The sequence below is a fragment of the Myotis daubentonii genome, chromosome 7, assembly GCF_963259705.1.
Source record: "Myotis daubentonii chromosome 7, mMyoDau2.1, whole genome shotgun sequence".
NCBI lineage: Eukaryota > Metazoa > Chordata > Mammalia > Chiroptera > Vespertilionidae > Myotis > Myotis daubentonii.
This window is the reverse complement of record NC_081846.1, coordinates 43,625,769-43,649,683: the sequence shown is the minus strand read 5'-3', so window position 1 is coordinate 43,649,683 and position 23,915 is coordinate 43,625,769. Positions and strand designations below refer to the sequence as shown.

Genomic DNA, 23,915 nt, shown 5'->3' with positions numbered 1-23,915 from the left:
ATGTAAATGTATTTTATGTACTTCAATTCATTATAGTTATTACTTACTGTTGTTCAAATTGACCCATATTTGGCCAATGGAAACTTATTTGAGTTGACTACTGGCACAACACAAATTGGTGCTTGATAACTTTCCTGCTCTGTGTTATGGCAAGATGTTCCAGGTGTATCTTGTACATTTCCTGCCCTCTGGCTATCAGCCATGTCTCCAAGAAATGCTCATTCTTAAATATGGGAAATTATATTTAGAGATGACAATCTGTGCACTAAAGGTGCTCATTGCTAATGGATAGGTCATTGTTTGTTGGCCTTTTTAGTGGGTAGAACTGAGAAATATATTTTTTAAGATAAAATACCTCATCAATTTAAAGTGTTAATTCCAATTGCAATTCAAGATTACAGAGTTTTTAACTTAACCTCACTGATCTTACACCTGTATCTCACTCTGAAAAACTTGATACACAGTGACACCAACATAATTATTCATTTGCTTTATCACATAATGTTCTAGAAGAGTCTTGGAAAGCCATACCAACATTTATACCTACAATATGATTACTGAAACAGTTTAATCTCATTTTCCTTGGGTTTTGTTTGTTTTGTTGTATTCCTTTTTGTTCTAAGAATATACAGTAGTCCTCCCTTATTCCTGGGGGATATGTTCCAAGACCCCCAGGGGAAGCTTAAAACTGTGGGTAGTACCAAACCGCACATATACTATAACTTAAGAAACTATATTTTGTTTATACATATGGATCTATGGTAAAGTTTAATTTATAAATTAGGCACAATAAGAGGTTAACAACAATAACTAATAATAAAATAGAACAATTGTAAGAATATACTGTAATAAAAGTTACGTGAATGTGGCATTATTATGTAAAATAGTGGTTACTTGAACACAAGCACTGCAATGCCTTGACAGTGGACCTGATAACCAAGAAGCCTACTAAGCGACCAGTGAGTGAGTATCCTATGCAGTGTGGATATGCTGAGCAAAGGGAAGATTCATTTCCCAGGCTTGATGGCGTGAGACAGGGAGAAATTACATCATGCTACTCAGAACAGTGTGCAACTTAAAACGTATCAATTGTTTATTTCTGGAATTATTTTTTGACCATGGTTGACTGCAGGTGACTAAAACTGAAGAAAGCAAAACCACAAATATCGGGAAAGTGCCATAAAAATCTCTGAGAAAAGAGACCAGGATTCCTTGGAGAAGTGGCTGGTTCTAGAGCTGGGACAGGAAAGATACAAGATGAGCCTGGAGCATCTTATGGTGTGAGAAAGTAAAGAAGTGTTCAAAAAAAGTCATAATCCTGTTGAAAGGACACAGAAGCCAACTTGAAGGAGCTCCCAATGGCCAAAGCTGGGACAGTTTGAGCAATAAAAATATAATAATCATAACAGTACTGGATTATAATCCATAGAATATACAATAAATATCCATGAGTGCATATAAATCTAAATAAATAATTGAGCGAATATAAACAACCAACCTCCCCCCCTAAATATAAGACAAGCAAGCGTCATATGTTTGTGATCAGATATCTATCCTCAGAGAAACTACATAACTTGCTTTTAAATATGATTCTTTTCTGTTTTCTGATTAGGAATAATTTACCCATTAAATAGGACAGCAGCCAAAGGAAAAGGAGACCTACACTGAAATCTGTTAGCATCAACTGTTACAGTCATCCTTCTTAGATGACATATTGCTGCTATATATAGTTTAGATATGAATAATGAGAATGTGATTGCAAGCCAATATTTAGGGAAAAGTTAGGCCTACCACAACCACAATTCTGATGGAATGTCTTGGTGATGGATTTAGTCTTATACTTTCTCAATTTATTTTTCTCTAGGATGCTTTTCTATTTAGAGTATTAAATGACTTACATTTAATGGACAGAGAAAGACATTAATTAATTGTGAAATCTTGGGTAATTTATTTAATTTTTCCAAAATTCCTTATCTACACAATGGGAATAATAATAGCCTCTACCTCACACGATTATTTATGAGAATTAAATGAATCAATAGACATCAAGAACTTGGAATAGTGCCTAACATATAGTAAGTATTCAATAAAGTGAACTGCTTTTATTCTTGCTAGAGAAATGGTTAGAGGTCCTTTCAATTTTCAGGTAAAAGCAATCTTATTTGAACACTTCTCCTTATAAATCATAGCTAATACTAGATCCAGGAGAATAAGTTAATGATACCAATAAAGGAGTCACTAAAAGTAGGAAGAAAATCTCACATAAAGAAAGGGTTAGGTATTCATGGCAAATGTAGAGGTTATCATGTCCTGGAGTCCAAGAATTTCTCCTCCCCCAAGACAAATGAGGATGGTAATCATAAACTTAAGCAACTTCAAATGGGGAAAAAATATAACCTAAAAGAAACATATAATGGGAGGATCATTCTGAGGAAAGTAAGAGTTGTTGGAACCTAATCCTCATTAATTTTGTTATTTGACATGAGCAGTTCATCTGTTTGGAAATTAAAAATGGGAGAGCTATTGGACACAAGGAAGATGTGAGCATGTCCAGCACGGGTCAAAGGAGAAAGAGAGAGAGGTGCCAGGGAAAATAGAAACTTGCTTTCACTGAGCTGGAGAAATCCTTCTTCTCCTTCAATTCAGCATCAGAATGTCCCACTTTGCAGTCTGGTGAGGTTGAAGCTGAAGGTGTGGCTTCATATAAAAAATTATGCAATCTTTATATTCCCTACAGAAAAATGTAAATTCACAGTGGACTACATAGCTAAAGGTGATAACATGTCACTACAAAACAATACTCTATGATGAGAACTATAGTGCTTCTTTTTTAAAATATGTTTATTCTTTTTTTTTTCTTTTAGAAGAAGGGAGAAAGAGAGACAAACATGGATGGCCTGCCTCTTACACGTCTCCTACTTGATGGAGCCCACAACCTGGGCATGTGCCCTAACAGGGAATCGAACTGACAACCTTTTGGTGCATAGGACAGCACCCATCCAATTGAGCAACACCAGCCAGGGCTATAGTGCTTCTTTATGATTTAAAATAATTATGAGAGTTAAGGATCTATGTTGAAATGATGGTCCCTCCACTGGAGCCACAAACTGATACACACACACACACACACACACACACACACCATATATCTATATATATAAAAGCCTAAGTGACTAAATGACCGAACGACCGGTTAACCAGTCACGATGATGCACACTGACCACCAGGGGGCAGACTCTCAATGCAGGAGCTGGCCCCTGGTGGTCAGTGCGCTCCCAGAATCAACCTCCCGTGGCTGGCCAACCTCCCGCAGTCCCTCACCCCAGCCGGCCAGCCCCGATCCAATCAGGACTGGGCAAGATGGCCCCCATCAGCCCTGAACACTGGCCAGGCTGAGGGACCCCACCCATGCACAAATTCATGCACTGGGCCTCTAGTATTTATATATTTATGTTAACATATACAGAATATCATAAATGTGACTATGCCAATGCAGACTAATACAAATATATTATATCAGAGTAACTCAAATTAGTAGTTGTAACATGATTTTTGGAAATGAAAAATTCTTGGTAAATTTCCAAACAAAAAGGACAATCTCTTCTCAATTAAATGGTAATTGTATTCCTGGAAATTTCAGTCATCATTAAGATTGAGCAAAACTACTTTGTGCTTCTATATTAAATTGAATTAGGTTCAAAGTTCAGATCATTATAAACAAATCTTGTGAGACATCCAAAATTCATGTAGATCATGCCACAAATCTTTAACATACAGTATCCTTGGCCTCTGTTCATAAATGCCAGCAGTTTCCCATGCATTATGTCAACCAAAATTGTCCCCCTACATCTCTAAATTGTTCCCCTTCTCTACCAGAGGCAGTACAACCACTGTTAAGAAGCACTGATATATAGCATCCATGTTTTTGAAAGGGAGTTGGCAATAACTTATGTGAATAAAACACTATTTTCAGAAAATACCCCCATTACACAAAACATAAGCATATGCACTTACTACTGTCATCAATTCAGCTCTTTACATGGCAACAAGTATTGCAGACTGAGCTGAACAGTCACTAAGTGAACCTAAAACATCCTGGAGAGAAATACACATACCTGCCCCTTGGCCACATCTGACTTCCCACATCAAGGCTAACCCAGGCAGCATGCCACACATCCGCAGCTGGCACCCACCCTACTCATCATTACAGACCTAGATGTCTCTGTTCACCTACAAGTATCACTGACAATAGTGCCCACTTTCCTGTGGGAAGTGCTACATTGCAGTACTATAAACAGGAAAGTCCCTTCACTTATATATGTGGAGTACCTGGTAGAAAGACAGTCATACCCGAGGGCCCATTGAGTAGAGTATAAAGGAAAAGAAGCATGGAAGAAAGATGTAGTGCAGTGCAATTATGTATTTACTAACCACAGCGACTACACCAAAGTGTCATAGCTGTTAGCCTAGAACCACTGCACGAGGATGTATCTGTCCCAGGAAATAAGGAACCTGGGTTCTTGTACCCCATGACATTGCAGCTAAGTAATTTAGTGTGGCCAGAGATGGGTAATTTAAATTCAAGAACCTCCCATTTTTTATTGGATAAAAATTGTCCATATCTTTCCAAAAGTTGGTAAAGTGAGCTCCCTGTGGCTTTTAGACCCATTCTGTGACATTAGAGATTTAGCTTCTTTGAGAATTCAGAACAGGAAATGCTAGAGAAACATTAATATTATTAACCCTAGGAAGTATCATGAGTAGGTTCTAAGAGGCAGCATACTCTCATCTCTGGGAAGTTTTGGCCACATTTGTATATTTCTCGAGCAGTGGTTCTCAAAACAAGGTCAATTTTGACACCCAGGAGACATTTAGCAATGTGTGGAGACATTAGTGGTATCACAACTTGGGGTGGGGGTTATTGGGAGGTGGTGAGGTGTTTACTGGCATCTAGTGGGCAGAAGCCAGCAATGCTGCTAAACATCCTACAATGCACAAAGAATTATCTGGTCCAGAATGTCACTAATTCAAGGTTGAAAAACCCTCTTCTAGAGTGAGGTTCCACAGCAAGCCTTCATCACATTCTCAATGTGCCCAGGCCCTAAACGGGTTTAGGAAGCACAGCTCTATTCTTTGGCAGAAGGCCACAGAGTCCTGCTTGCTGTTCACTTCGTGTCTGGCTCTTCCACCTGCACCCAGGGCAAGGCCCCCCAATTTCCTCTCTAGCTCTGCCACTGCAGTCACTCATCTGCAGACAGGAAAATCCCTGTCCAAATGCAACTCACCTTTGAACAAACCATCTCTCTAATTACCTGATTTTCAATTCCCTGGGCCAATTTAAAGGCCCTTGGCATTTCACCCTTTGACACCCTCCTATCACCACATACACAGCAAGCTGCCAAGTCCTTCTCAAGCCCAGCTGGCTTGCTAGGTCAGTGAGGATTTCTCTCTTGCCAATAATCAGCTGTCTTATTGCCCTGTCACTGTAGACTGCTTCTCCATTTCTATCCCTACCTCTTCACGCTATATAAGACAAATAAGCCTTTCTAAAATAAATGACAAAGCAACAAAGCATCCTTTCCCACTAAGCAAAAGGGAGCTCTGCCCTAAAGAGGTAGTTGAATGGGACACATTAGGGCTTCCGTGTTAGCACAGCAATAGGTTAGTTCTCTGAGCTGGCAGAGGTTGAAGTCCTCTCTTTGGGATGCATTCCCTCTCTGCGTGGAAGAGAGCCCTCCGTGCGGTTTAACACCACAAAGTATAAATACAAACATTAGACGACTGCAATGAAACACAGCATAACACCACCCCACCTCCACAGTTGCGTGCTGTTAAATATTTAATTAAGAAATCACATGAAGCAAACTATTGTATAGACAATAAAGAGAGAAGAAAGAAAAACAAAATGCAGGTGTAGAACAGAGGCCAGCTGGGTAGTATGTACAATTTTCATTTGCTTTGACCCAGGGGCATTTGTATAAAAGATTATTTTGCCAAATATTTACCTTTTTCTTCATTTTCTCGAAGCATGTCTTTTCCAGAAAGAAAAAGACATTTAACAAGTATTAAAAACATGTGTTTAAACCATTTTAGAAAGTTTAATTTTCTTTTAAAATGGTTTCCGGACCTGAGGTCTTCTCCAAGTTTCTGGAGCTGAATTTTCACCTGATCATATGTCAGGTCTGACCCGAGTGACCCCACGTGGGCCTCTGTCAATCACGTGGGGTTTTCCTTGGACCCCCCACCTGAGAAGATCCATCATCCACTGGCATCTGCTAGAAGAGAAAAGCAAAAAGCCTGACACAGTTGTCTGACATAAAGGGCTTGGTTTTCTAGGAGCTCGTTTCATATGATTGTGAAGTTTATAAAGCAAACTTCTGGAGGAAGGCCAGGGAGTACTGAATACTATAGTCCTGAGCAGCTCAGGCCCATAAACATACCAAGTCTGTATCAAGTTTATACTCAGGGCAGTGGTAACAAATGACACAAAATGTAGTAAAGGATGCTGGACACTGATCATAGAAATTAATGAAACATGAATGAAAGTAAACAAGTGCCTCATTCACTGTAAACCGGGTTCATGCGGAGCCCTGTTCTTCCAGCGGGCAACTGGGCTGAATGAAAGGGAGGTGCCAGCTTCCAGCAGCCCAATTCCCGCTCGCATTTTATAGGACCTACCAAATTCACAAAGGCAGAATGGGAGCAATGGTTGAAATTGTTTCTTGTAGTTTTGGCTTGCCTGATTCCCGTTTCTAGAGCTGATAAACTAAGCTAAACCTGACCTTGAAGCTGGCAGCATCTGAAGGTGAAGGGTCTTGAAAAAGTTCTCCAGAGTATAATATTTTTCTTAAAAAAAGAAATAAAAACAGACTGGCACTCTTTCCACAGTGTCCTCCACCTTCTGTATTCAGAAGAAAAAAAGAGCGGACTCAGTGCTAACAAAAGCCAACCTCCTTTCCTTTGGGATGGATTTTGAGTGAAGGATGGGGCAGCAATCAAATCCTCGGTAACTGCGTATCTCTTAGAAGGGTTGTCTTCATGATCCACGCCGAGAGAAACTTGCGTTTCCTTGTACCATGCCTGCCTCGCGTTAGAGGACATGAAGGCCTACCTCCACTGCAGCAACATCAAGATCCTCCCAACTTCCTCTAAAATTTTTCTTCCAAATAAAGCAAGGAGTCTTATAAGAGGAAAGCAGCTTTTTCTGAGTATGAAATGGCTGGATGTAGAGATTCTTCTCGCTAGGCAGATCTACAGAATGTATTCAAGAAAATTCCTCCAAAGATGGAGAGACTTAACCATGATTTTGCACACACTTGCACAGATATTGCTAAATTAGAGAGAGGTACAGCAATTACACATTTTTTGCTATTATTAAATTTGGGTAAAGATTTGAATGCCTGAAGCTTATTTTAACACTATCACCAGTCTGTATTTATTCTACTCTGCTGTTAACAATGCTATGGATAGATTCAGATTTAACATATAAATATACAGGTTATCGGTGTCACTACATATTATGAAAATGGCGTTAGTGGCCAGGAAGGAAAAAATCAGGTAGAAATAAACAAGGAATTAGTTTAGTCATGGAATACTTGGATCCTCAGCCTTCAGCTGGCTCAGCTATCCTACCGCCAGCAATTACACCAATGCCAGGCTTTCATTATTTTGCATTTTTTGCCCCTGAAGTGTGTAAAAGCAGCTCAGTTCCAACTGACATATAGTTTTACCCTCAAAGGCTCATTTGCCCCCATGAATCCAAACTAAATCAGCAGTGGTCCGCAGCTACAGAAAGGAATAAACAAAGCAGACCCTTCAAGGCGCATGGCTGGCGAATTTATTATTTTTTTCTAAATCTGGACATAGATTTCATGCACAATTCAAAAGTGCTTCAGTGCTGTGTGTTTATCTAAAGTAAATCCATCGGAAATCAAGCTGCCAGCAGTCAGTGGGCACTAGAATTTTTTAAAGGAGGAGACGAGGAAATATTATGAAGAATAAAGGAGTTTAAGAACCATAAAAGTCAATCCTTGCAGAGGGAAAAAGAGGAACATGTAAGCAGTGTAAAAAATAAAAGATGATAAGTATCACTGAGTAGTAAAAAAGATGTATTTTAAGTTTAGCAAAGATCTGATTGTGCTTTTGAAGTACTGGGAGCAGGAGAGGAGGACTAGGAACAAACTAAACCTCAGGGTTGCTCAACGAGGGAAACAAAGAATAATAGAACAAAAAATATGCCAGACTTTTCTTTAAAATGGCCAAGGGGCTAGAGGAGTTTTAGGTGGCTATAGACCAAGAAATATTGGGTGTTCTTATCTAGAAAGTCAAAGAGCGGAATGGGGATGAAGAGACAAAACAAAACCATTAAAAAGAAAAAATATATACAGATTTACCAAATGCTGCAATTCTTGGAAATTTTTTGGAAGAAAACAAAATAAACTCATTTTTTTCCTAAGAATCGTTGTATGCTTGTGATATATATATATATATATATATATATATATATATATATATATATATATATATATACTCTCTGAGTAAATTTTTAAAATTTGCATTGCTAAATGAGAGTTTACTGAAGAAAAACAAAATTTTTCTAAATACATTTCTACTGGTTGTGCTTAGCCTCCAAAATTCTGCTTAGGTGCTATAATTAGATCGATGTGCTAAATCTAATATTCTTAACCAAATGTGTGAGCTTATAAAAATGAATTAAAAAATGAATAACACCTCATTGATCAATATTGGTCCTTCATATTGCCCCACCAAATACATTAAAACTCATTTTTCCTCAAGCTACAAAGCAAGGTACCACCTTGAGGACATAGAGTAGAGTCTTTGAACTTGACTTTACATTTACTGTATATTAAAAAAATAGGGTGCATATATTAAAGCTTTACCACATTATGTTTATTTTGGGGAAATCAACAGACATGGGAACCAGATGCCTTTAAGAAAAAAAAACTCTAAAATTATTCTATCAACAGAAAACATGGTCTTGTCTCCTACCCTTAAACCTCCTATACTAATTCATAGCAATTTGCTCAAATTTTCGTGCCTTTGCCTACCATTAAGGAAGATGATACCACTAAAAATGGTTTTTGGCCCACACCATCAATCCAGAACCAAATGGAAGAGAGGAAAACCTAAAGGTTATAAGTTGAGGGACCATCTGGAATCAATTCTGAGTAAAGTTCCAAGCTACAGCACTGGGGTCCAATCACCAGAATTGTCTTGGAGCAAAGACAAAGAAATCACCTGGCAAATGTATCTGGGATCCAGAGAAAACAACCGAGGGTGATGGAATTCACCAGGAAGCAATGCAGCATTTTGATGCATTCCCTCTAGGAGTTTGCGTTGGCTGGACTGTGTAGAAGAGAGGAGTGGGTTTTAAAGGTTAGACAACTGCCCTAAAAAGGGAATTGGTGTGGGAAGAAGGAGCATAGGAAAAGGCACCCTAAGAGTGGACATAAGGCCTTCTCCTGGACTATGCATCTGCTAGTGCCTTATCTTCCCCAAATGCTGTAAGATTTGAGAGGAATACCAGTCATGATCAACAACATGTCCAGGTCAGGGAGTCATGCTGGAAACAAAAAGGATGCCATGCCAAAGGTGCGGTGTGTAGGGTGGAGGGGAGACGTGCACTGAAGTCTCCGTGTCACCATAAGCAACACTCCATCCTGGGCCTTTTCAACAGGTTGTGGAGAAGCTTTAAAACACTTCCGGTCAAGGTAACATCTTAAGCCTGGTATTCCTGTAATTGTCATCTAAAAGCTGAAAAGTAGGAAGTGTCTTCTTTTCCTCATGGAGCCCATGAAGTTAAGAAGTCTCTTCTCTCTCACGGCTTGCTCATCTTCTTTTTATAGACTATTCCAAGTCCAACTCCTTTACTTGCAGGGTACACTTTCTTCCTTTTCTGCTCCTAAATTCTTCTTAGCATATATATTTATTTTCATCCCTCCCTACCCTGCCATCCCTTTAATGTATCCAGTACCCCATGATTATGCCATCTAAGCCATTGGCATTGAGTTGGCCATTCTGACATTAAAGTGGGATCCAAGTCTTGCTTCAGACCCCTGTAGAAAACCTTGGGGCTTAAAATGAAATGATGCTGTGGGTTACATTGGTTATATCCATTTGTCAAAATTGTAGAGTTAAAACTTTTTGATGTTATGTAAGTTTTATCTTGAAAAAGTTAAAATTATTGAATAGGGGATGGGGAATGAGTAGAGGTAGATATGAAGCAAGAAGGACAGAAAATGATAATGAGTGATTAGTACACGGGAGTTTATTTTACTATTCTGTTTACTTTGTGTATGTTTGAAATTGTACATAATAAAAAGATAAAATGGTAGTTCTTCAATATGTATTATGCCATAGCCATGTATGTATTCATGTACAGAATATGAGTACACACACACACACACACACACACACACACACACACACACACACACATATTCCAGAGGAGTGGAGGCATTAGTTTTAGAGCCATCTGCTTCTAATTTTTTCACATGTGGTTCACTATTCATCCAGCGAGGAAAAGCGGGAGATGACGTCTGTCAGCCTACCCAACATTTTGCATTGACTTGAGCATTTGGGTAATGAAGTCATCTTTATTTTTTTCTGGTCTCCAGAATGGAAGCTGGACGACTGGAACTCATCTCTGCACTGAGATTTTCAATAGCACCGCTTTACATAATCCTCTCAATCCCTTGCCACTATCCAAAGCATTTGTCTGAACTCCATTACTTGAAATGAAAATGGAGGCTGCAATGTGATATCTCAGGGAACAGCCAGGTATGTGACTAAATACTTTCCCCTAAAATTCACTTCAACTGCTGGTACTATTAAGGACACTGTTCTTCTCATTCTCGTCTGGTAGTTTATTTCCTTTTCACTGGTACATTCTTAAGTTACCAAAATACTGTACAATATATGGTTTCTCACCAACTCTCTAGCAGGTTTATTTCATCACCTCACCATGGGTTACCTCCCATCCTGTTTTACTTTTCTCACTTTTGCTGCCTCTTCCTTAATATAATCTCTTAAATGCTCTAGAATAATTTCTGTAACAAGTGTATTTATTCCATTTCCATGTACAGAAATTTATTCCTTTAAGTAGGAAAGACCACATCCCAACTATCTTTAAAAATAGTCTGTTTATAAACCCCTCAATAGACACCTTAGTGTAAGATAAAATATTGATATGGACTAATGCATGATAGCCTAGTCTGAATTAAATAGATATTTTTTTTAATATTTATTGTTGAAAGTATTACAGGTGTCCCCCTTTTTTCCCCTATTGACCCCTTCTAGGCCACCCCCACTGAAAACAAATATCTTATAAAATAAAAACTACTACACACAATAAAGGACAAAGGCTTACAAATTATTAGAAACAGAGATGCTTACAGATTTATTCTGATGAATAGAAAATAATGCCTTCAATTAGTATCCTAGTAACTTTCTACATAAATTTTTGCTCCTAAAATACTGGCAACAGCATGCCTTCCTAATGAGGTTCATATGAAAGCCCACTTCCATCATTTCTGTTCCCCAGATCCTTTCTCTTTCTTTAAATGTAAGATAAACTGGGGAGGCCTCTGCCTCCATTTCATAAATTTCGAATTCCTGGAGTCCAAATCATGAAGTTCAACCATCATATAATAAAATGATGTTTCTTAACAATTGTAATCTGACTTAGATTATCTGATGTGATCTGCAGCTCTTCCAACTGTATTTTTTGCTTATTTGTTTGTTTGTTATCACATAAGGGATGTAATGCCACAAAATAATTCATCATTATCTCATATAACTAAATTCAAAACTCTAGAAAAGAAAATTTATGAATCCACTAAAACTAGGCACAAAAATAATAGAAACTGTCTGATAAACAGCACAGATTTTAGGCCGCCCATTGCTCCTCACTTAAACAGGTCTTTATCTCAGTTGCTCAGAGCCAGTCACGGTCTACTTTCCTTCCCATCCATGTCACTTCCTGAAAGCTTAAACATTTCATACTGGGTGATCCCAGGCCCAGCCCTCTTATTTCCTGCACTTTCCTTCCAGCTAGAAATGCTTTCACCTTTGTCTCAAGCTGTATATTGGTGAGTCTGCCAATGTGTTATAAAGCACCTTTATCACTGGGACCCAGGGTAGGTCTGAGTCCTTGGCCCCAGCTGTGTGGTTTGAGCGCAAGCAGGACTTTAACGAGGCTGATGACTGAATAACCAAACCAGTACAAATAAAAAGGTACTTAAAGTGCCGAACCCGTTTGGCTCAGTGGATAGAGCATCCGCCTGCAGACTCAGGGGTCCCAGGTTCGATTCTGGTCAAGGGCATTTACCTTGGTTGCAGGCACATCCCCACTGGGGGGCGTGCAGGAGGCAGCTGATCGATCTCTCTCATCGATGGTTCTGGCTCTCTATCCCTCTCCCTTCTTCTCTGTAAAAAATCAATAAAATATATTTTTTTAAAAAAAGGTACTTAAAGTGAGGTGCAATGCCTTTAACACACTGAAACTTAGGCGTACTTCCACATCTAGCTGAAGTGAAGAATAATGGTTAGACCATAAATTTACTACTGTGGTGCAGTCTTGAACATATATGTAGGTATTACATTAGTTAAAATGAGTCAGAAGTTTAGGTTAAAATTAACTTGACATTTGAGATCAAGAGAATAGAAGAGGAGGAAAACATCCCCAAATCCCCAGAGCCCACTCTGAGCTCATCTAAGCTCCTCTTTATAGCTACAAGAAGGTTTTCCAGAACATGGATTTCCAGAGCCAAATTCCTCTTGTGTTTCCCTCTGTTACCCAGCTCAAACTAATTTGGATCTGCCTGAGCAAAGTGCAATGATATAGAATAATCTTATTTTTTTTAAAGGAAAAGAAAAAGTAGAGTCCAAGAGTCTCATTAGAGTTAGTTATTCTCCTAGGTAAATATCCAGGGACATTCCTAGGAGTATATATGGATTTGAAAACTTTTCCAAGATTCCTGGATACTTGAGAATGGACACTTCACGGGCTTGGTGTTACATTTATGCTCCATCACCCAGAGTGGATATTTTTGGGTGTGGGGACTGTACTTGCATCAAGGGACTCGGTAAATTTGCCTTCTACTAGTAATTCTGAACCCAATGAAAAGAAATCCAAGAAGAGCTGCATACAGGATACTCGAAGGAGCAGAAAAGGAAGGAAACATGGTTCCTATCACCTACTAGGAACCTGACACAGAGCTAAGCATTTCACATATATAACTGTGCAGAATCCAACTTACCTTCTCCAATCGCACCAACCCCCATTATACATAGAGAAAACCAGGGCTCACACATGTTAAGTAGTATGCTAGTACATGACGGAGCCCAGAGTCAGACTCCTGTAGTGCGAAGGGCTCATACAGGCTTGCTTGTCTGGGCAACCCCAAGAACACTAAGTTTACAATAACAGACTGATAGATTGGAAGGACATTTCAGATAGCCTGCCACAAAACATTCCATGGAAGATGTTTCCTGCTCCGTTTTTTTCAGTGTCTTGAACAAAGCCATGGAAGGTAAAGTCACCTAATTTGCATATGATTGCATATGACATTTATGAGAATAGTAAATATATTAGGTGACTAAATCAAGATTACAAAAAATACCAAGCAGCTGGAGTGATGGACTGAATGGAATAAGCTGTTACTATAAGTAGGAAAATAGCAAGATCTATATATATGTTCAAAAACCCAATCTTACAATCCTATCTAATAAAGAGGGAATATGCTAATTAACCATCACACCCTTACAAAGATGCCGGTGCCCACAGCCAATAAAGAGGGAATATGCTAATTGACTACCACGCCCTCAAAGATGGCGGTGCCCACAGCTACAAGATGGCGGCGTCCAGTCTCCTCAGCCCCACCAGGGCGACAGGCACGTAACATAGCCAGGCCCACCCCAAGACAGGTCTGGCTGCTCCGCGCGCCTGCTTCCGGAGTCACCAGTCCCCTCAGCCGCCCAGCCACCCAGGGCCAGCCCAAAGTTCAGGCAAACCTCAAATGGCAGCTGCCCAGCTGCCCAGGGCCACCCGAGGCTCAGGTAACCAGGGCCGGCCAAGGCTTGTGCTGCCGGCAGTGGCAGCAGCAGAGGTGTGATGGGGGCGTCGCCTTCCCCTGATCATCAGGTCGCCTCCTGCCCCTGAGAGCTCCCAGACTGTGAGAGGGGACAGGCTGGGCTGAGGGACCCCCCCACCAGTGCATGAGTTTTCATGCACTGGGCCTCTAGTAATATATGATGAGCCAAAGTTTGAAAACAACTACGGAAAATGTTTTAGTCAACAATGGAATCAGGGTCATGTGATCACATGCATGTGATTCTAAACTATATTAAAAGATATACAACATCTACAATAAGGTGGTGATATTTCTATTACAACGTGCATTTATCAGGTCACAAACTAAAAGGAACATTTTATTCATTTGATATATATTTACTGAGTGCCTTCTATGTGCTAGGTATCGTGCTAGGCCTTGATGATCTAGTGGGGAACAAAACAGATACAGTCCCTGTAGTCTTGAAGCTTCCTAGGCCAGCAAGTGCAAGTAGAGCATGCTCAGAGGATGGAAAGGAACTAAGAACTATGTCTTAGAAAACAATAAAAGGAATGAAGAACTTTTAGCCTTGAAAAAAAGTATTTTCTTGAAGAGTTTTTGAAAGGTTGATGGGGGGAAAATGGACTCATGTTTTATGGCAGATTTTATAATATTTCAAAAATGTTCTTGCCCTCTCTGTGAAAAGATTTTACATCCCTGGCCCACAAATGTTAGGGCTGGACACCTGACTTGTGATGTGACTCCTCCTGGGAGAATTATATATCTCCACCCCTGTTGGCCTCCAGAGCAGCCACATAAGACTTGCTTTGGCCAATGAAATCTAGTCACAAGGATTTTGTAAAGAGAATGCAATGAACCAAATTAAATATGGCAGTTCATCCTTGTTCTAGTTGGAAAACAATTCATTGAGTAATTTGGTTTCAAGCAGTAACAGAATATTCCGTTTATAACCCAAAGAAAGAGCTCCTTTTATCAAACATGTGTTATCTTAGCCAAAACCAGAAGTAAGATTAGATTAAATTTACTAAAAAGTCGAACAGACAAGGTCAAGGCTGCATTCTAATCGTTACTATTTCTCAAAATTAGGTGGCCCACCTATCATTAACACATATTAGTGTTGCCAATTTCACTCTAATTGTGGGTTTGATTCAACTTGTTCAAATCAATTTTATTGATATATAAGGACACTTACAATGTATCGCATGCAGTTTTGGTAAAAGTTTAGTGATTGGGCTGGAAATGAAAAATTGATGCTTGGCTTTATTAGTATTGCTATTTACTCTACTCTTCCACAGTAATCTGCTTCTACTTAAGTGTCCAGCATTAGGAAATGAGTTATCATTGGTGACCTCTAAGTGAAATTGTAAAGCTGTCAGATAACTAGGTGGTTTGCGAGCACGCAGAACAGGAAAATAATGTGCTTCCTTTCCTTCCTTCTGCTCAATACTTGGCCTTTTAGTTTGCACTAAAGCTCCTTCGGAAACTCATTTATGTATTTCTTGCAATTAAGAAATGCTGCTTCTAAAAGGAACTCCAGTGTGAACTTTAATTAGGCCGTGCTTTCTGGGGATATGCCCTGCTAGCCACTCCCTTTCATTTATTCCTCATTCTTCCAGAGGAATTTAAACTAGGGATCACCTTTATGACCACCTGAGCAAGTTTTCTTTCTCTTTTGGAGAAGATACTGCCCAAGCAGATCTTGCTGGGTTAGAGAGGTGTCTCAACTCTGAATCTGTGTACCTGCCACTATGACAAGGGCCAAGGTGCCCTTTTTTACATTATCACTAGCTAAAACTTTGACTGTAAGCAGCAAACATCTCATGCTTACTTTGAAAGCATTCACAAGGGACACCTAAATATTAGAAAACTTGGTCCCATATCTTATAATCCAGTGGAGAGATGAAAGAAATATAAAACATGTTTTTAAAAAGTCAAACAAAACATTTTTATAACAGTTTGAAATAAAATAGTTTATCTATTGTCTAATGAATTGCACCAAAAATTATTGTATTCATGTTCAGAGCAGTAAATGTTTATAATAAAAAATGGAGGGTTACATGATAAAGATGGATCTTAAGAGTGGATTTGAGAGGAAAGGAGGTAGAAAGGAGGTTCATTCCAGGGAGGAAGAACATGAGTGGGAGACAAGGAGTGTGGGAGGGACTAGGAATCAACTATTTTGGCCATAGTTTCTAGCATGCAGTAGGACTTAGTAAATGCTGGCTGAAGGATTGAAGGGAATGACAGAACGGCTCAGAAGGAGAGCTTTCTTAGAAATGAGACCAAAATGACTGGATTTGACTCCAATTGTGCAGACTTTTCTACTCAAGCTATGGAGCTTGGGCTTATCTTTTGGAAGGGGTTTTGGTGTTTTTGTTGTTGTTGCTTTAGGGGGAGGAAGTGGTGGTGATAGGGCTTTACCTTTCTTTTTTCTGATCCCAAATTTATCAGTCTTCACTTATCTGCCATCCAAGGCTACCACAGACTGAAGTGACCTCACCCCCCTCAGCTATCTCAGAGTATTTATTATCTGTATAAATCATGGGGCAATTAATTATGCACAATCTTTGATATGATGGTTAATTTTATGTGTCAACTTGACTAGGACCACAAGATGCCCAGATATTGGTCAAACATTTTTCTGGCCATTTCTGCAAGGGTGCTTTTTGGATGAGATTAACATCTGAATAGGTACACATAGGTGAGCCTCATCCAATCAGTTGAAGGCCTGAATATAGCAAAAAGGCTAACCTTCCCCCAGGTAAGAGAGATTTTTTCCTACCTGATGGCCTCTTAACTGGAACACTGACTTTTCCTGTCTTGGACTTGAACTGAAACATCAGCTCTTCCTGAGTCTTGAACCTGCCAGCCTTTGGATGGGAACTACACCATCAGCTCTCCTGGGTCTCCAGCTCACCACCCACCCTGTAGATCTTGGGACTTTCAGCCTCCATAATCTCATTAGTTAATTCTTTATAATAAATATCATAGACAGATAGATAGATAGATAGATAGATAGATAGATAGATAGATGATGTAGATATAGATATAGATATAGATATAGATATAGATATAGATATAGATATAGATATAGATATAGATATAGATATAGATATAGATATAGATATATAGATATAGATATTTGTCTACTATTGGTTCTGTTTCTCTGGAGAACCCTGGCTAATATAGTCCTATTCTCCTGTCTTAAACTGTTACTAAACTCTTTTAATGTTACTTAGTCTTTCTTCATGTTTTATCTTACCTTCCAAACTCAATTGTAAACTTTCTAAGGTCTGAGACTAGGAAGTCTTCAACATCTGTCGACTTTTGGGGAAATATTGGAGGCATGACCGTGGAGGGCAGCAGGACTACAGTACACCGTTGTACAAAGTGTGCCCTGTGCAAGCTCCTGACTGAGAGGGAAGGGGGACAAAAATGCAGCACCAGGTCCACCTGCCAAATGTGATCCTGGAAGGGGCTGTGCCCACCGGCAAGAAGAAACCCTGTTTCCAATTCTCAGAAGCACTGAATGGGCTAGTGGAGGTCCTGGACAACAGCATTTCATGGAGGACCCAAGCAGGGGCTGTATGAACACTCCAGAACAATCCACATTGCTTGTTCCACCCACCATTGGGCGAAACTCACCTAGCTTACCTTCCAGTGGCCAGAACTAAGTTTCAGGAATTGCCATAAAGTTTCCAAGAAATGCTCTAAAACCAAGTGTTCCTTCAGTTTACTTGGAATGAGGACAATACACATTTTACCAATAACCAAGTTCCCATAATTTTCATATTTAAAAGTGTATCAGGGCTCTTAATTGCTAGCACCAGAAACCAACTCCAAACGATTAAGCAGAAAAGAATGTATTAAGTCACTCACAGAATCATGGGGAAGACTGGAAAACCACACGCAGAAAACAGGTAGGAAAACTGTGTGTCCACAGCCAGGACAAGAACCAAAATGACCCTTAGAACCAGCCAAACACTCTTCTGCCAAAGCCATTAAACATTGATCGCCTCCCCTTCCCCAGCCATCACCAGCACTTGCGCTAGGATGATTTCTCCACCACACCTGCTTCTTTGCACCCCTACCCTTGGATGTCAAATCTCAGGCATGGGCGCCTAATGGGCTGAGCCCCAGGGGTACTGAGAAAAAGAGTATCCAGCATTTTCAACATCACAGTGGGGGTGGGCTCTGACTCTCACCTTGCCCCTAAAGTGGGAAATTCCTCAAACACAGGAATTGGGATTCAGATTTGGGAAGCCAAAAAATAAAAATGTTCACACTATGATTATAATTGTACATATATTTGAGCATCAGTTGTATATAAGACACAATTTAATATGTATGGAATAGAAAATTGCATTCATTTATTTCAACTTCATTTAAACTCTTCAGTGGGAGATCTTGCTCTCAGCTCCCTAACTTCAGGAGAGAACCCAACACCTCACAGCATTCTGTGCACCATGAGTATCTCACAGAACTGGGTTGAAATGCACTGAATCAGGGCAAATTTATACATGGGGATAAGTGATTCTCACAGGAAAACAAATTTCAGCCAAAATCTCTTTAATTCTGACAGGTCCCATGTAGAACCTACATTAACAACAAATGCAAAGCAATCATGAACACATATTTAGCAACTGCTTCAAAAGCACTCCAAAGTTTTTCCCTGTTGGTAAACCTCACAGGCTTCCTTATGATGAAGCTAGCAAACAGTGTTTATCATATGGAAAGAGCACAGATGGTCTTATTGTTTTTACTTCAGAACGTGTACCAAAGCCCATAATGGATTTTTAAATCTTAAAAATATATAAAAGATCAAGTATATTCTCTTTCTTGAAGTCTAGTCTCACAAATCTTGAAGAAATTGCTATGGCTCCTACTCACTTTGTAGATTGCTAACCTCTATAAAGAAATGTTGACTGGATATACACTGAGTGGCCAGATTATTATGACCACCTGACATTTGTAGGCAAATTAGCTATAATTTCACGCTGAAGTTGCTAGAGGGCCAGATCATTATAAATGTCTGAATAGCACAACATACCTAAGTATCATTGCTGATCAAGTTCATCCTATCATGTTGATGGCATATCCCAATGGAGATGGCTTCTTCCAACAAGACAATGTGCCATGCCACGGTGCTCGTATTGTGCAGGAGTGGTTTCTGTACAAGAACATGAGGGAGACTTTTACCTTGCTTAGGTGGCCCCCACAGGCACCAGATCCCAATCCAATTGAGCATTTGTGGGACGAAGTTAAAAGAGCCATCAGACAGCTGGTTCCACAACCATCAAATCTCACAGAACTGGACAGTGCTATTCATCAGGCATGGTGTCAGATTCCTCACATCACCTTTCAACATCTCGTGGAGTCAATGCCAAAAATCGCCATAGTATTGAAGGCAAAAGGTGGCCCAACGAAGTACTGATGGGTGGTCATAATAATCTGGCCACTCAGTGTATAAATGAATAATAATTATAACTCAACAACTATGTGTGGATAAATGAAATAACATAGGTAAAAATACCTGGAATTCTTTTTTTAAAATATATTTTATTGATTTTTTACAGAGAGGAAGGGAGAGAGATAGAGAGCCAGAAACATCGATGAGAGAGAAACATCGATCAGCTGCCTCCCCCACATCTCCCACTGGGGATATGCCTGCAACCCAGGTACATGCCCTTGACTGGACTCGAACCTGGGACCTTTCAGTCCGCAGGCCAACGCTCTATCCACTGAGCCAAAATGGTTTCGGCCTGGAATTCTTTTTGTTTTAATCCTCACCCGAGGATATGCTTATTGATTTTAGAGGGAAAGAGAGAGAAGCATCACTGTGGGAGAGAACATCGATTGGTTGCCTTATGAGCCCTGACTGGGGATTGAACCCACCACCTTTTGGTGCACAGGGTGAAGTCCCAACCAACTGAGCCACACTGGCCAAGGCAATATTTGGAATTCTTAAGAAGAAATGTGCTGAGTAAATTGAAAGCAAGAGTGTTAAAGAATAGTTGCCCAACTACATGATGGACAATAAAGAATATCATGAATCTGATAAATAACATTTTTTGGTTTAAAGGAGTCACGCTAATATATACCTTTTTAAATTTTTCCCAAATAGAAGATGACTTCTGCTGTCTAAGCCCCATGTTTTTCCTCAGGCTGTGGGTGAAGGCCTGGTTCGTGGACTCCATCTCGTTATCATACCACTGAGGTAAACTATTACAAAGTGTTAAAATCCTTATTAATAAAGTCAACCCCAGACATCCCTGTCATTACTGCTCTCTCTGCTCTGTGAATGCCCATCTCCTGCTACTTGTGACCTCTGTCCCATTCCCCTGAGGCCTCACTCTAAATCTCATAACTTTTAGCTACTAACTCTTGCTGTTTTTACCACTTCCGTGTGTTTTGGTTTTCCTTCTGAAAAGCCTCAGTACACAGAAGAGGTCATTTGGAGTAAAAGGCACCTGACATTACACCACCCATGCTGCATTTTCCTAGGGCACGGCTCACTGACATTACATGGGTGCCAGCCTGCTAACATCAGCTCCCGCCAGAAGGAGAACTGAAAACGGTTCGTCTGGAGCAATGTCTCCAAAGCACTGCCCTTCTGTGGAAAGAGGGATTCCAGAGGTTGGGGGCGGAGATGAAAGCCCCCAGGTTTTAATAGACCAGAAACTTCTGGGCAATTCTAAGATAATGAGCCCGCTGCCCGGATGACAAGGCAAAGGAGAAGTCCTGTGGGCCTGTTTGTTTACTTAATTGTCTACACTACTCAAGATGTGGCCATTTGCACATGTGGTACAGGTCAGTGACAGGTAAGAAGAAAAATAGGGAGCAAACATTGAGAAAATTTTATAGCAATTTGATAATCTAGTAATAAAAAATTGACGTTTGTATTTTGTAATTCATTTTTATTGTATTTTACAAAAGTATGGATCTACAAAGGATTGGAAATTTTTTAAATGGCCCTTCACCACTGACAGTTTAATAAGAACTGGTTGGAGCCCTAATCGGTTTGGCTCAGTGGATAGAGCGTCGACCTGCGGACTGAAGGGTCCCAGATTCGATTCCGGTCAAGGGCATGTACCTTGGTTGCGGGCACATCCCTAGTAAGGGATGTGCAGGAGGCAGCTGATCAATGTTTATCTCTCATCGATGTTTTTAATTCTCTATCCCTCTCCCTTCCTCTCTGTAAAAAAATCAATAAAAAATATATATTTTTAAAAAAAGAACTGGTTGGAAAGAACTAGAAGAAACTGAATTACTTGCAGTGAGACTTGAGAGTGCTATGATACCTAATTCCTGATGATTTTTAGTTTAAACAGATCATAATAAACAGGTATGCATGTGTGTGAGAAATGCATTGCCATTATTTGTGTACTAATTCCCTAGCAATACTAAAACATGAAACACACTTCAGTCAAACAAATGCAGTAGAGAAAGGTGAATTCTTTTCCAAGTCTAAGGAAGATCTAATAAGATGATAATTGCAATGGATGTCATTTGGACTCTGCCATTAAAATGACATAAACATCTGCCCTTTCAAGCTAGAAGTTGAGAATGTGACTTGTTTATTTGGCACTGACTGTTTCTTCACCACGGCCTCTGGCTGGCTCTGGAATGCCATCTTGGCTCACACCAAAGCACAAAAGGACATCTCAAATCTTGCTCCACTTTTCCCCCCTCCCAACACCTGTTACCAAGTTGCTTTCTTGGCAGGAGAAAGGTGGGGTGGTCAATGTAGAGGACAAATAAAGTTACCATCATCACCACAGCTGAATAAGAAGTAGGAAGAGCTGAGCACCATTTTCTAAAGAATGTCTCAGTCATGACCTTGTAATAATCTACATTGAAGGGTTATATCCTGTGATTTGCTAACTTTCTCTGTCTCCTTTTTGTCAATTTTCCGTTTCCTGTTAAGCTAAGAGCAGTCCTCACTATCTCTAGGTTTGATTAGAGAAATTAGACCTATCCCATGCAATATGCCCAAGAGTCATGAGCTTACAAAGAGCAGTTACACAATCAGACCACTTCACAGATATTTCTAGCATTGGGATACATGTGTTTTCATCTTAAACCTGTTCAAGAGAAAGTGGTTCCCTGATCAACTCTTAATCTAGTGCAAAAAAATTCCACCCCAGAAATGTGTTCAGAATTATAAGAACTTAACTTTTTTTTCTCAGACTTGGCCAGATTTAATAATCCTAGTGGATATATCAGATTATATTAGATTTTTATTGTAATTCAAGGCAACTCCCTGATGGTGTGATTTGAGGAGAGGAACAGAGAGATGAGCTATTGCAAAAATACATTTCCCCATCAGTCTACCCTAATACATAATAGTCTCCCATTAAAATATTCCCTTTGCTTTAGTTCTCTCGGGCTGCCATAACAAAATACCACAGACATGATGGCTTAAAGAACAGAATTTTCTCATGTTTCTGGAGATTGGGAAGTCCAAGATCAAGGTGCCAGCAGAGTGATTTCATTCCGAGGCTTTGTCTTTTGGCTTGTGGGTGGCAGGCATCTATCTCACTGTGTGCTCACATGCACAGGGTAAGGGTGGAGAGAATGCTCTAGTATCCCTTCTTATAAGGGCACATAATCCCACCCTCATTACCTCATCTAACCCTAATTATCTCCAAATACCATCACTTTGAGACTTAGGACTTTACATAGAATTTGGGGGAGGAGGAGAGATGCAAATACTTAGTTCATAACAACTTTGAATTAAGATATCATATCCAGTCACTGACTACGCAGCTCCCACTGCCTGGCTCCCTATGCTAGCCTTACGATACTTGGATTTCTTACAACATGACAGACTGACAACAAGGAACAGTCTGAACTTGATGAAGATTTGGATGATGTTGAAGAAGTACAAGAAAAAAAAACGGGTGAAGAAACAAAAATCAAAGCACACAGATGATGCAAAAGCCTTAGATTCTTGCAGCCTTCCAAGAACGACTTGATGGTCTGGTAGAAACACCAACAGGATCCACTGAAATGCTCTCAAAAATCTTAAAATTAAATGTGCACAGATAGAAGCCAACTCCTATGAGGAAGTTCATGATCTTAAAAGAAAGTATGCTGTTCTCTATCAGCTTTTATTTGATAAGCAATTCAAGATCATTAATGCAATTTATGGACCTACGGAAAAATGTGAATGGAAACCAGATGAGGAAGATGTAATTTCAGAGGCGCTGAAAGAAAAGGACAAAATTGAAGATGAGAAAAGGGGTGAGGGAAAAAAGGACCCCAAGGGAATTCCTGAATTTCGGTTGACTGATTTTAAGAATGGTGCCTTACTCAGTAATATGTTTCAGGAACATGATGAACCAATTCTGAAGCATTTGAAAGATATTAAAGTGAAGTTCTCAGATGCTGGCCAGCTTATGAGTTTTGTTTTAGAATTTCACTTTGAACCTAACGAATATTTCACAAATGAAGTGTTGACATATAGGACCTGAGAGTGGGCATCTGGATGATGCTGCTGAAGCTATCCTTGCTGCGGACTTTGAAATTGGTCACTTTTTACGTGCTCATATAATCCCAAGATCAATATTAGACTCTACTGGAGAAGCCACTGAAGAAGATGATTATGATGAAGTGAAGAAGCAGATAAGGAAGGGGAAGAAGATGAGGAAAATGATCCAGACTATGAGTCAAAGAAGCCTCAAAACACAGCAGAATGCAAGAAGCAGTCTTGCCTTCTGCTTCTCTGGAAGGGATGAATTTTCATCATTTGACAAGCCCATTTCAAGGTTTTTGTTGTTTGCTTGCTTGTTTTTGTTTTTACAGCCTAAAATAAAATAA

The 23,915-nt window shown here is 39.7% G+C and overlaps 1 pseudogene; it reads left to right on the top strand.

Moving 5' to 3' along the window:
* Positions 1 to 17,528: 17,528 nt before the first annotated feature.
* Positions 17,529 to 23,569, top strand: LOC132238837 (nucleosome assembly protein 1-like 1; annotated as a pseudogene).
* Positions 23,570 to 23,915: the final 346 nt, after the last annotated feature.